The sequence below is a fragment of the Onychostruthus taczanowskii genome, unplaced genomic scaffold (assembly GCF_017590055.1).
Source record: "Onychostruthus taczanowskii isolate IOZ18803 unplaced genomic scaffold, ASM1759005v1 scaffold8, whole genome shotgun sequence".
NCBI lineage: Eukaryota > Metazoa > Chordata > Aves > Passeriformes > Passeridae > Onychostruthus > Onychostruthus taczanowskii.
In genome coordinates, this window is record NW_024505892.1 from 14,042,899 (window position 1) to 14,055,956 (window position 13,058).

Genomic DNA, 13,058 nt, shown 5'->3' on the forward strand with positions numbered 1-13,058 from the left:
GCACTCTTAGCAAACTTTTTTATTTTCAAGCTACTTCTTCTAGTATGCTGACCTTATTAAGGAACCAGAGTTTTCTTTTTTGTTGTCTGATACAATTAGGGGATCTATACATCAGCAGCCAGAGTGAATGGCTATATTTCTTTCTCAGAATTTGAGTAAGACTAGTTTCTTGGATTAAAAAAGACGAAGCAATTTCATGCATTATCAGTGGAGAAGAGGCTGACTTTCGGTTTGCTGCAAGAATATTTTTGTTCCTCTATTCATAACTTTTTGCCTGGTGCACCAGTTCATTAAGCAGCAAATATTTAGTTCCAGGTTAGATATCTGAGGGCATATTATGTTAAACACAAGTGGTTTATTATGGTCTACAGACTGGTGCATGTCCCACGTGTAGAAAGTTAAACATTTTGAAGTCCATAGGTCAACAGAAGAACAAAATCTGCGTTTTTTCCAACAGCAGCATGCAAAGATCTTTTGTGTTAGAAAGTAAATGCTTTACTTATGGTAACAGCTGGGGGGACACACCTGGTTTGTAGATCAGTTAAATATCAGTTATTAGTTTTCTTAATTGCACCACAGGACTTTGACATGAAGTGAGATCTTTTGAAAACTCTACATGGGACATTTTTGTATGACAGTGAATGTAGCTGTTCATTGACTATAGAGTGTTTGATTTGGGCTTTCTTGTAGTCAGCTGGACAATGCCAGGATTGTTATTCTGTGATCGTGTGTCCTCACTAGAGGACTCCAGACCTCACTGTGACTGTCTCAATGTTTATTAGTTAATACATAAGGCTAAATGCAGAACTCATGAAATACCTCATGAGTTTTTAACGTCAGACTTAGCCAAAGGTTTTGATTATAGGTTAGTTTTGCCTCAGTAAAAATTGCAGCAGTTTGAGTGCAGAGTGGGGAAATCTCTTTTCTTCCTTGCTGCCTGTTACCCTTGCCATTTTTTTTCCCGCTGTAGTGTTTCTAGTAAAACTTTGCATCTGAGACGGCTTGAGATATTTGCAGCAGCTACTTGCTGCCAAATCAGAGAGTACTGTTTCTCAGAGGAGAAACATAATTTGATCTAGGAAGAATTACTTACTAATCTAACACACAAAATGTTTTGAATGTGAACAGAGGTATCTGTCAGAGCTTGTTCGGTGCTTAACACATGGTGCTTGTGCTTGGAGAAGAGAAGAAAAAAGGTTGTGTCTGTGCAGAGGGAAAGGTAAAAATAAAGGTGTCTGTTATATTCTAAATAATAGAGAATTACTCTGGCTATCTAGTCTTGGAAGTTGCATTTCTAGAGCAGTGAAAACCTTGAAAATGTGGTCACTTTACGCTGTAGTTTACACAAGATAACAGTGTACTGTCCCTGTAATATATACAGATTGCAGGATTTTTAATAGATTTTGGAAAAGAGTAACTTCACGAAAACAGCTTGTCACATTTGCATCAGTGCCCTACTCTTAGAAGTGTCCTGTTCCTCTCAGTTATCCTTCAAATGCTGTATGAGATAGGTGGAAGGACCACTGTACTGTAGTGCTGTATGGTAAAACTATATTACTGACATGGAGAGGAAGAGAGAGGAGGACAGTGTGCACCTGGATGTAGTCAAGGCCATGCAAGATGCAGGGGAAGCAGATTTCATCAGGCTGGTGTGTTTAGGTCTTCAGTTTTCATGGTTTTTTCCATAGGAGGAACCATTCTGTTGTGTGGTCAGGTTTTTATGTCAAAAGTTATCTTCATTTTCTCAAGTCTTTTTTTCTTTAACTGAGTTCAGTAACTGCTATTTGGTTATATGGATTTTGTAGAAATTTGTAGATCTTGATTTGAAGACTGGTTTCCTCAGCTTCTGACATATATCTGGTAGTTTTTTCTAGTGGCTTATTGCTAATGGGATTTTAATTTGTATACTAAGGAGTATGGAAGCAGTTCTGGCTTCCACTTTTGACTTAGGCCTTTCTCCCAGATTAGAGAGCTCTCTAGTGCAGGCATTTTCTCCTTGCAAAAATTCTGTGGCTAATTGTCTTCTTAATTAAGAAATTCTGTCTGTTCATTTTGTCTGTGTGGTGCAAGACCCTATTTTCTCGCTCGCGGGGAGAAAAAGCAAGCGTTCTTGTGCAGTGTCTTTGATCTGGTGTCTGTGAAGCGCATGCACTGTTCCGGTGTGCATTGATCGTGCAGTGTCAGACAGATTTGACATTGCTGCGCCGGTGTAGAAACACCTGATAGAGAGAAGGATTGCATTGGTTCCAGTAGTACTGCACCAGGAGGTCAGGCTGAGTCACTCATCATACTGACGTGTCTCTTTGAGCCACTTTCAATAAGAATGCAATCTCCTGCTTTGTGGGTATGGCTCTTATTCCTAGATGTCTTACTCTGAATTCAGTTGTGATCACATGTTTTTCAACATGAGTTCGCTGAGGCACTTTGACTTGAGTTCAGATGCACAGCCTGTTCAAAGCTTTAATGACCAGCTAGGTCAATATACAAAGCTTTTGATCTTAAACAAAACTCACATTAGGCTATGGAGAGTTAAGAAAAATGACAAATTACATGTCAATGTAAGGGTAATGGATGCTGGAGGTAGCGCTGTAGTGGAAACCAAAATGTTTATAGACAGATTAATCTAGTAGACTGAGTAAGAAGCAATATTCCTAAATGTTGACATTTGATGGTGTCTATTATATTTTGCAGTAACATGGTGGGGTTGCAATTTTATTACAAGAAGTCTTTATAAAAGCAATTCTAAATGAACAGGATGTTTTAGGATTTTTTGTTACTACTATTGTATTGAAGAAATTGCTTTCTATAAACATTGTCACTCTCATATACACATGGTTGCACAACGCCCCCACTCCCCAATTCAGTAAGTCAGAAGATGTTTTGATTCTTAGAATTCCTTCCATTATTCTAACAGTAAGTAAAAAAATGACCCAAACCAGGTTGTTTTGTAGTCTTTCAGAGCCAAGGTTTATTAAAAATAATAGATCTGGCTGAGTTGAAATGTGGGTGTGGTTCTTTTTCCTTTTCTGTTTTTAGGAGCCCAGTTAAACCACAGTGTTGTGGTTTAAGCCTGGTAGGCAGCTCAACTCACTCAGCAGCTTATTACCCCCTTCAAAGGAGTGGGGGAGAGAACCAAAGGGTGATTATGGGTCAACTCTTGGGTGGAGATAAAGGCAGTATAATAGGTAAAGCAAAAGTTTCACATGCAGGCAAAGCAAAATAAGGAATTCATTCACTCCTTTCCATGGGCAGTCAGGTGTTCAGCCATCTCCAGAAAAGCAGAGTCCCCATCATTCATAACTATTACATAGGAAGACAAATGCCCACTCAAACAACTGTTCTCCTTCTTCCCCCATCCCTTTTTGCTTTCCAGACAAACAAGAGACTTTTGGTTTCCTACTCTGGAAACCATAACTTTCTGGTGTTAAGAAAACATCATTGCCTGAAACACTATTCTGCTCCCTGTCTATTTTCCTGAGAAGGTTTTTGTTGTTATTCAGCAAACAATCTCCTGAAAAGTAACTAAAATGCAATAATTCTTTTCCTTCCTTTTCTTCAGTGAGAAAGACTCAGTAACCACAGCAACAAGTTGATATTGTACCCTCTCTGGGTTTGCCACAGATGTAAAGTGACTGTAGAAAAAGGGCACAGAGATACTTCCTAAGGAGAAGAGAAGAATTCCACCTGACCCTTGGCAGTTCACTCTCTGCAGCTCATTCCTTGCATCAGCAGTGTCCCAGCAATGGCTGCCTTGATAAAGTTTGCAGCTGCTCTTTTAAAGAGCTATCTGAGAAGATGCTGGGGACATTGAAGCAGTCAGAGGAGGCAGTGAGGCTAATTAAAAACAAAATGAGGGAAAAATTTGACTCAAGGTGACTATTTACACACTCAGAAGAAGATAAGCAGATAGGAGAATTTAATGTTGCATCTGTCTGTAACATTCGTGCTTTAATGTCTGAAAAGCTTCTAAGAAATTATTAAAGAAAAAACAATTTAATGAAGCCTTAGTTGCCAAGGATAGAGGCTTGGCTTGGCTTTTTGATGAGTCTCATGCTGTTTTGACTTGGTAGCTCTTGGATATAGAGAGCAGAGGGAATGAGTAATCTCTTCTCTGTCAATGCGCTGTTCCTCTGAGCAGCAATGCAAGGTGCTAATTTCAGTCTGTCATTTGCAACAGCCACTGAGTAAGCACATCAGCACTTATGCTATTTCTGTTGGTTAGAGTTGCATATATCTATATGTATTGTAGACTTTGTTGGTATTGGAATAATAATGGCACTGAAATGAATATAAATTTTGTCAGGTTAAGCCAAATGAACCTAACATAAAGTGAACAAAAAGATCATAATTTTTTATGTAAAATGCATCATGTGTTTTTCTCCTGTAGTATTTTTTTGATGCTGAGTTTATTCCAGAGGCTGTAGCAGTAGAGGATATTCTCTTTCACACTTCTAGGTAGTGCTTTTTATTGCAGTTGATGAAGAGGTTATTATCTTGGTGGCATTTGGAGCCTTCATAATTTAAGTATGTATGGAAATACAATCATTAATGTACAATTCATTCTGAGTTGTCTCCTCCAGCTGGGTTGGTTTGGGGTTTTTTCTGGTGGTCAAGATTAGTGCTTCTCTAGTGAAGGATGTATTTGCATTTATTTTGTTTGTGTTTCAGGTTCAGAGACTGTTGTTTGAACAGCAATGATCTCTCTTCCCCTATACTGAACCACAGCTTGTGGTGTTTTTTCATTTATCTAACCTAAAACACTTTAAAAGTTGTGAACAAGCAGCAGCTCTCTTTTAATGATAGTGTTTATCTGAATTATTCGGACTTTGTTACAACTATATTGGCCCAAGCTAGTTCTTTTTGTTGGGAAGTTAAAACACTCTCTGTACAGTAATTTCCTTAGTGGTCTATAAGCAGACTGTATGTACAACTTGCCATAACGTAGTCCAGCTGTTTACCGCCTATGTAACCTGCAGCCTTGAACATAGCATAGAAATGCTATAAATTTTAGTGTCCTGTGTATTTCTAGTTTGTATGGTTTCTCCTCCCTTCCTTCTAGATCTCAGTATAGCCTTTTTTCTTTCTTTTTTTTCCCCATCTCTGCAGAATAGAAAGCTAGTATTAGAAATGTATAAATGAAAATAAATTGGACTGCTGCCTGTCTGTTTCAGGGTGGAAGTGTATCACAGCTTCATTGACGTAAGAGCTGTAGATGTGGCTTCCCTATATTTAAGATACAAATATAGTTCTTGTACCAATCTGTATGTTGCATTTGTAGAGGAGTTTGTTCCCTTTTCTTGACACTGATTCTCTAATCACTGCCAAGTCTAGTTCTTGATGAAGATGACTGTACAGTTCCTAGTTTGGGATAAAATGAGTATCCTAAGAGTTTGCATTGTTGTGAATTACAGATTTTTCCATTGATTTGTGTTGACCCTAGAGAATCCACATATTTTGTGTCTTCAGCAGAGCAGCAAGGCCTCATGGATAGGTACAGGAAGCATTTAACAGAGACCTGTCATGTGTGTATTGCTTTATCCAGTGGTAAGAGTGAAATCAGTTGGGATAGTTTCTCTCATAGAAGAAAAATGAGATAAATGGATTTGTATGTGTGCAAAACCCTTTCCCTTCCGAAAGCTGACTTTCCAAAAGGGACTTATGTATTGACAGGATGAATAAGTAGTTAGTGAAAACACTTAGTTTGATGTCCAGGAGCTGAGGCAACGCAAGTTACCTGGGGTATAGACATAAGGGATATAGGAATATAGACATAAGTTGTTGAACATGTGTAAGGAGAGCACTAAGGAAGCTGTTCCCAAAATTTTACTTCATATCTTTCATGCTTTTTGCAATGAAGTGCTGGAAAGGCAAATTGTCATTGTTAAATTTGCATACCATAACTCCCACTCCCCCTCCCTGAATTGCTGTGAGCAGCAATAAATGCTGATTGAAGAAAATAAATATAGTGCTTCTATTAAGAGTGCCGTATTCTACTTCTGTGGAAATTCTGACATACATGTTATTAAATTCCTGTAACAGCATTTCTGTTCTCTGATGAATCTGTGTGTGTGCTAAAGGAGAAGTATCATCACAGGAATTGTAACTCGCTTGTACTCGACTAGGTCCAGTTTGTCTTGTTAAACCAGTATGCTAAACTATCATATAAAATATGCAGGTAGGTTCAACAAGGGAGTTACAATTACAGTTGTGACTTCGAGTTTCTGTTACAGATAATGACACTGTAAAATCCTCTGTTGCTGCATGTGATTTGAAAGCAACTCTTTCCCTTCCACCATCTCAGTCACAATACTGCATTCAGACTGGTAACAGGAATTTGTGACCAACTCTCATTTAAGCAAAGTACAAGGCAATGACTTCTCTACAGTACTGGAAACAGTGGCTTGCTTGCTTTGAAACAAATCACATTTACTTATTAAAAAGTAACTATCAATGTGTGACAGTGATTTTATCAATTCCAATACAGAGTTGTGTTGAATTTTTTTTGTGGATGACCCAGTGGAATGCAAAGGTTTAGGCAAGAAGTTGTTAAACTGGTGTAATACTATGATCACCCCTTGCCTTCATCTGCACCCATACCCTCAGGCAAAATATTACTGTTGAAAGAGTTTTCCACAATTTACAGTGTTGGTATGCTTTTTTTCCTTGTCCGATTCACAGAATTGCAGAATGGGTCAGGCTGGAAGGGACCACATCTGGTTTGACCTCCCAACTCGAGCAGGGTCATCCTAGAGCACATGGCACAGCATTGTGTCCAGATGGTTGTTGGTTTCTCCAGTGAGGAAAACTCCACAAGCTCTCTGGGCAACCTGTTCCAGTGCACAGTCACTCACACAGTAAAGAAATTCTTCCTGATGCTCAGGTGGACACTCCTGTGCATCAGTTTCTTCTCACTGCCCCTTGTCCTATTGCCTGGCACCACCAAACAGAACCAGGACCCATCCTCTTGGCACCCTCCCTGCAGATACTTAGACATTGATGAGGTCTCCTCAGTCATCTCTTCTCAAGGTTGAACAGGCCCAGCTCCCTCAGCCTTTCCTCATAAGAGAGATGTTCCGGTCCATTAATCAGCTTTGTAGCCTTCCTTTGGATCTGCTCCAAGAGGCTCCCTGTCTCTCTTTTGCTGAGGACCCCAACACTGGACTCAGCTCTCCAGATGAGGCCTCACCAGGACTGAGCAGCAGGGCAGCATCACCTCCCTCAACCTGCTGGCAGTGCTCTTCCTAATGCACCCAGGATGCCATTGGCCTTCTTGGCCACCAGGACCCACTGCTGGCTCATGGACAGCGTGTTGTCCACCAGGGCCCCCAGGTCCTTCTCTGCAGAGCTGCTTCCCAGCAGGTCAGTCCCCAGCCTGTACTGGTGCCTGAGGTTATTAGCATTTCTGTTAACCTGCAAACTTACAGTGCCATGTGGCACACATGTGTTGCACAGTCCCCTGTACCACAGCAGGGGGCTTACTGCAATATATAGTTTCCTTTCTGAGTTTTTTGTTGTTTTTTTGGGGTTTTTTTGTTTGTTTGTTTTTTTGTTTGTTTGTTTGTTGTTTTTTTGTTCACCAAGCACTTCTTTTAAAGTGGAATCACAGGCATTTGTAATTGAAAGTGATAAACTGAAAATAGCCAGTAATACTCTTCAATACCTCAAAAAAAAAAAAAAGACAACTAAGCAACTAGGGACACCCCTCTCCTCTGTTTCCAAACAAAACTAGAGTGCTTTTCTCAAAAAGGAAGAATAAAACCTTATTTAATCTTTGTAGCTTAATCCTGGGAGGATGTCTAGATGATGCTAAACATCAAAAAGGGTCTTTCTTCTCTTTCTGGCATTGCTGTGATTGCTACTTAGAAAACTGTCTGAAATTTCTCATCTGTGTTTCAATAAGAAACCATTAAGAATTGAAATCAGCTTAAGAGAAAACAAGGATATAAAGAAGTGACTTGATTGCCATTTACATGAGCAGGTGTGAGTAACAAAAACAGAATCCTGAGAAAGCTCCATTGAATAAATTATACAGGGTTTTTAGTGTCTGAAAGTTGAAACTAAGCAAACTTTAATTAAAAAAAATTTCCTGGAAACAGCCAGGGTGACAATAGATGTGTTTTCCCTCCCCTCATCCTATCACTCAAGTCTAAATTACGTATCTTTCTAAAAAAACATTCCATACTTCAAAGATGCACTTTTTGTACTGAACCAGGAGATGATAGACAGAAATCCTGTGCCTGCAATGTGCACAAGCAATGCAGCCCCTACTCCAGTTCGGTTGTGAATAACCTTATAGGTAAGGAAATGGGAATTGAAACAGAAAAGAACAAAATCTAACAGCTCTGCTCATGGTACTATCTCAGTTTGTCCAGTGGTGGTTTAGATTTATTTCCTGCTGAAAACAGGGAGTGTCCAGTGGTTGTGTCTGGGCTTTGTGTTGTTTGTGGGCTGGCAAAGCCCAGCTCTGGTGCAGAGTTATGAGGGGGGCAGTGGGGCTGGTAGTAGAGGTGTTGGACGATGGTTTCCTCAGGAAGGAAGTGAGAAGACAGGAGTGGCTGAGAGACAAATGGGTTCCTAGGACAGCATTACTACAGCTTCCTTGGCAGCTGCTTCTGGAGGTCATGTTGCTTTCAAGTATTTATCTGCAGGAACATTCTAGTATCTAATTCTATAAAGTTGGTTATTCTTTAAAATCTAGCCCATTTCCACATTTGCTTTTCCTATAGGATTTCTTTAAAGATGTTTATGTTGTACTATAGAAAAGAGGGCCTTCCTTCAGAAGTGGAAGAAATGCCCTGGACCACAATGCTAGCGTAATGATCTACCAAGAAGAAAGCTTAGCCATAAAATATTGTGGGTATGGCAGTTGCTTCAGTTACCTGCTGATGTGCACACCTGCTCTAGCTTAAACAGCACAGTGAATGCAGTTCTGTGGTTGCTGCAGAGTAGGCTTTTAGCCCTTCATCTTTCTTCATGGAGAAAAACACTTGATTTTTTAAGTTGTCTGTCTATATACTCAGTTGTTTGGGGTTTTAAGAAATGTATCTATCAGAGACTTTTATCCAAAGAAGTTTAGTGTGGTGTCTGAGTATGCTTAAGGCTTTGTTTCCATGCAGGTATCTAAGGCAGCTATAAAACTGGAGAGGTATGTTCATTCCTGTGAGCTATTCAGCTGAGTCACCTTGACTTTTCTTGTGTTTTCTGCCATTGCTCTGTGCTGTCTGTCTCTTTTAAACCCCTCTTCAAGAGCATAACATTTCTCATTGCAGCTTTGGCTGTCCTGAACTTCCTGTGATCTGATTAGGCTTAAATTTGCTACTCACTGCTTCAGCATGGCTTCTGTCTCTGAGTAGATTTCAGGGTGCATTTCTTGCAGCTGGAGGTCATTATTTTTGATGGCACAGTTCACCTAGGTCTTTCTGGGTACTTAAATTAGTTTTACCATCTGAACATTGTGTTTGTTTTGGCTTTTGTCCTTCAGCAGTAGAATGGATCTATTTGTCCATCAGGGGCATGCATTAATATGATGGAGTCTTCCGGAAACAAATTAGTTGGCCAGGAGATCAAGTAAAGATTTTTAGCCAGGGCAGAGAGACACCTCAGTGCCTTATCTTAGCTTTACTGTCTATAGCTTTGAATTCTCTGGAAAATGGTAAATATGTCACTTCTCCCATTTAATTCATGATTCATTTGGTAAAGATACTGACATTCCACTTCCAAGCTGAGGATTTTTCTGTTGTGGTGGAATCTTTTTCTCATTCAACTATTGTAAGATCTTTAAAAACATACTAGGCTTCTCTCCCTGTCCTCCAGGCCCCACCAGTAATGATCTGTCTCTGCAGTGAGTTTGAATCTGCCCTTAGTGGCATCCTCTTACAACATTCAGTAATGGCTCCCTCTGTTGTCAGTTCCCAACATAGCCCTTTGGTCTTGTTTTTTTCTCTTAGGACCGTAGGAATGAGCAAGTCCCTAGTAGTCTACAAAAGGGTGAATCAGCTTCCTTTTAGGAGTTTACCCTTGAATTTAATCTCAGTGTACTTTTTTGATATTACCGTGGGGAGCAAGGAGATGCAATGTTTCATTTGAAGGCTGATCAATTTCTTAGTTGTGGGGTGTGGCATTTCTTTTTGTGTACATTTGAGGAAGCTTAAATACTTGGATATTAGGTGTGCTGTATCAAATTTTATTGACTAAATATCAGCTTCTTGCAAGGGCTCTTCACCTTTCTTGGGATGATTGAGAGATCAGAGGATTATCAATTTCTGTTATGTAAAACTAAAGCTGTAAAACATGGATTGATGCAAAATACTTGAGGTTTAATTAGGGTTTATTCAACCAGAGCTAGGCCACACAAATGGCTTCTTGTATGAAGATTGTCAGCTGCTGAGATCCACAGAGCTGCTCACTGGGGCTGAGATGACCTTTTTAATAACTGGTATGAATTTAGTTGGTTCTCCATTATGCTCTAGGACCTTGAGGATGGCAGGCCTGATTCCTGAGCCCTTCTCCATGTTTACTGCCACAGTAGTGTGCATGCAGGAATCAATTTCAAGAAAGTTGAGGAGAGTCCTGTAGGTGGTCTTTGAAAGTTGTTACCTATAGATTCCCAAGCCATCTCTTACTCTCTTCACCAGTGCTTCTGAAAGAAATGGGGACCCTTTAGCTGGAAGAAACAGGGGAGAATAGCATATTTTACCCCTTTTATAGCCTATGGGTGATACACCTTGGAGCAAGAGCTTACCGTAACCTCAGCCTTCTTGGACACTTCAGAAGTAAATTTTTCTGATTTGAAGAGTGCTTCTGTGTAGGTACATGGAGATAAGACATCTGGGATATGTATATGTAATATGTAATACATTTCCCTTTGCTGTACAGTATCTATGTATATCAGCATTTGTCTGTGAGTGTGATGATTGCTCTTGACAATCATTCTTTAGTAGTGTCAATATTATTGCCCTCCTCTTTTTTGTGGCAGATTTTAAGGCTTCTTTACTATTTACTCATGCACCAGATTTTATATGAACTACTACAGAAAAGAGGAAAACTTTACTCAGTCTTTTGATGATCGTACCATTTCTGGACTATTATTTGCTAGTGGTCAGCAAAACATATATTGCAGAAGTATTGGTATGTTAATATTATGCAACATAGTCTTTTCTAGGTGCTCCAAGTTATGTTAGAAGCAAGCATGATTTTCCATGTGGTTGGGCCCCGGCCCTGTGTGTTTTCATTTAGCAAGGAGTGAACTCTGGCTAATGCCATCTGTGGTTATTGCTCTTTACATAAACTCATACCAGGTGAAGATAGGTTATACCAGTCTGCTCTCTTCCTATCTTTGTAATTTGCTCGAAGTAGCACTGGTATCAATGTCCAAGACTGGGAGCAATGTCCAAGGCTACTGCTCCCCAGGGAGTAATGTTCTTGCATCAGTTCCATTCTCAAAAAAAGCAAACAAACAAAAACAAACAAAAAACAAACAAACAAACAAAAAAAAAACAAACAAAAAAACCCAAACAAACAAAACACCCCAAACTATCACTATAGAAGTTTTCCTCGTAATCTGTGTCTCTCTCTCAATTCCTAGAGACCCACTGAGATTTCTGAGTCTTGTGAATGGTGATTTTCCTCCCCAGCTTGGGAATTTGGTCTTAATTTCCAGATCCTGTAAGGAGTTGTGAACCTAAATATAGAAAGGTGTTACGTGATAACATAGTTTTTGAGTCTTTGTGATTTAATACTGTCTATGAAATCTGACTGTCAGACAACTTTATTTGAGGAAAAACTGACAGGAGACTTCTTATTCCTAAGTAGAATATCAAAGTTAAAATGGGAGGAGAGAATATTTAGTGGACAAAATTGGGATGTGGAGTAGCTGTACCTTTTTTTTGTGTAAGACAATTATGCAACATTTTTGCAGATAATAATTTAGTTTTTAGTGGGAGTTTCATTAAATTTCCTGTATTGGCAAATATTCTAAGATAACATGTAAATGTTGTAGTCTAATATTAATTAATTTATACAAGGCACTTCTTTTATATGCTTCTTCATGGTAAAAATAAAGAACTAGCACCAGTAGGATTTGAGACTTCTTTTTACAAAACTCAGCTTCTCCCTCTGCTGAACAAGACAAGCCTTCTCAGCTGTGTTTGCTTTCCTTCCTCTTCTCTTTCTTCCTCCTACACTTTGGGTGTGTGGGTTTTGATATGTGTGCAGTTTTTTCTTTCTGCCAGCAAGTCTCTGCACTAAGTGTCTGGAGTAGACTACACTTAACTAGTCAATGCTTTTTCAAAGTGTACTGTTAAAATCAAGGAGCTGAGCAGGATACTAAGCTATTAAGCCAAGATGAACTTGCCAAATGCAGCAGTCAGAGACATGTCTGCTCTGCACTCCTTCACTGAGGTTTCCACCTCCACAACAGCATTGGCAGAAGGGGGTGTGTGAGTGCCTTCACCACAAGCTTATGCTGAGAGAGTAGGTCTACAGGGAGATTCCAGACTGTTCCCTGGCAGATGTCTGTTTTCTTCCCCCATCTTCGCTGTGAGTGAGTTAAGCTCTGACAGGGAAGCTCATCAGGTTAGGATTTAACTCCCTAACTGCCACACCAGTAGTGATGGTGTGGATAGACAATTTATTATTTGCTTTTAGTTAAGCCACTAATCTGAGTTTGATAAAATAAGTATTTACAAAAACATAATTCTTGACTTCTGCGTACTGATTTGAAATGTGTTAATTAGCCCATGGCTTTAGGTAATTAATTGTTCACAAGTACCATACTTACTAAGGTGTCAGTGTAAAATAATTACCATGGGTGAGATTGTTTCCTAATGCTGTTGCAACAAATAATTTAGTTACCCTGAGGAGAAGCACTCTTATTAGTATGTATTGGTGTCACATTGCTGGAAAGCTGATCAGTTCTTCCAAGTGCTTGCTGCATGCAAGAGTTGTGTAGCTGGAAATGCAAGATTTGGCAGCTGCTTCTAAATCAAACAAGTGAAATGCTGAATGCAAACTCAGCCTAGCAGCAGGAGATGAAAGACTTCAAGAAGAAAGTACGTGGT

At 39.5% G+C, this 13,058-nt stretch overlaps 1 protein-coding gene across 3 annotated transcripts in view; it reads left to right on the forward strand.

Moving 5' to 3' along the window:
- SNX9 (sorting nexin 9) overlaps nt 1-13,058 on the forward strand; it is a 62,068-nt gene that overhangs the window by 22,398 nt on the left and 26,612 nt on the right. The window lies entirely within an intron of this gene.